The sequence below is a fragment of the Pteropus vampyrus genome, unplaced genomic scaffold (genome assembly GCF_000151845.1).
Source record: "Pteropus vampyrus isolate Shadow unplaced genomic scaffold, Pvam_2.0 Scaffold523, whole genome shotgun sequence".
Classification (NCBI taxonomy): domain Eukaryota; kingdom Metazoa; phylum Chordata; class Mammalia; order Chiroptera; family Pteropodidae; genus Pteropus; species Pteropus vampyrus.
In genome coordinates, this window is record NW_011889304.1 from 468,844 (window position 1) to 470,629 (window position 1,786).

Here is a 1,786-nt window from a genome sequence, read left to right on the forward strand (position 1 = left end):
AAAAAAAATAACAGTAGGCAAAAGAAATCTGCCACCTAAAAATCTAAAACCACTAAGTTTACCTTCAAGAGAAATCAAATCTAAAACTACGAACTAGAAATGAATGACAGTGAGTTCTGCGTATCAAAACCAGTTCGGGGTAGCCAAAGCTATACTGTCAGAAGCCAAGGATTGAAGGTAGGAGCTTTGTTCTTCCAAACGTAGATCTCCAGCACCTAGTCGATGCAAATCATATACCAAGCACATTGAATGAATGGTCAACTCTAAAAGTTAGGAAAAATTTGCCACATAAACCCAAGTCAACACTAAGAATGATTATTAAAAATAGAAGAAAAAATAAAGTAGAAAACAACAATAGACTTAATCTGGAGGTTGTTTATTTAACAATGTAAGATAGATGATTGACAAGTCTGATCTAGAGAAGACACATTTACCATTAATGAAAGGGATAGATTTTTTTAAAGTAGCTCCTACACATAACTTTATTCTAATATATTTGAAATCTAGAGAGAATGAATTTTTACAAAAATCACAAAATTGGTTCAAGAAGGTGTAGAATACCTGAATAAATCAGTGATTTAAAAATAAAAAGTAATTAAAGCTCTGTCCCTTCAAAGAAAGTTTTCCTATAGAAACTTCAAGAAACAGATAATCCCTAAGAGAAGCTGACAGTTCATTTTAAAGGCTAAACAAAATTTTGATTAAAAATCAACAAGGATAGCTCCCAAAAAATAAATTGTAAATGATTATATTTTGTGAAGATAAATATAAGTAAAATTCCTGCTAATTTAATCCAATCTATTGAAATTAAGAAGCTAATTTTAAATGGAATGTCTGGAATTTCACTTGTTCTGGATTATGTTTTTAGAATTTTGATATTGTAACTCCAGGAGATGACAATGACAGGGAAAAGAGCCTTGATCCAACCTCAGTGACATCTGGATCAAGGCTTATGAAAGAATCTGAGAAATCTCAAGAAATGGATCCCCTCAGCCCTTGGAGTCACCAGGCAGTATCGGGTAGAGAGCCCATTGTGCCTCACATGTCACCCATCTTCTCAGACATCCTGAATGTTTTGTAAAAACACCTGCATTTTCTGCATGTGCCACTGCCTACAAAGGATTAGAAAGCAGTGTTTTGTACCTCATTTTTCTTTAAATGGTTTAATGATTAGGATGTACAGTTGGAGGAGTTCAAAGCTATGACATTAAAAATTGTCACTTTGAATAGTTAAAACACATGCGCAGGATAAAGATTTTAAAGTTACAATTTGGCATATAGACATAAGTCTTCACACTATCTCTGCCCTGTTTCCACCTCGTTACCTGTTACATAGCAATCACTTCTATTAATTTCTTGTACATACTTCCTGATTTTTATGTTTGTGTAAGGGTAGATATATACATAACATACTCTATAAAAAATTTTTTACACGGATGGTAGCAAATCTCTATGCATTGCTATTTTTGCTTATCCATACACCTTAAACATTGGACCATATCAATACATATATAGCTGTCTTGTTCTTTTTAACAGCTGCATAGTATTCCATCGTGTTTCATAGTTTTTGGCCTTATCAATTTCATTTTTTTTTTCATTATTTTTAGGTCTTTCAAACAATCCTATAATGTCCTTGCACATAAACTATTTTATGTGTGATATATCTTTAAGACAAATCTCTCAAAGTGGAAATGCTATATCAAAATGTACATACTTTTTAAACTTCTGTTATGAAAAATCTGAACATATATAAAAATACACAGCATATTATAATGTACTTCAGTGC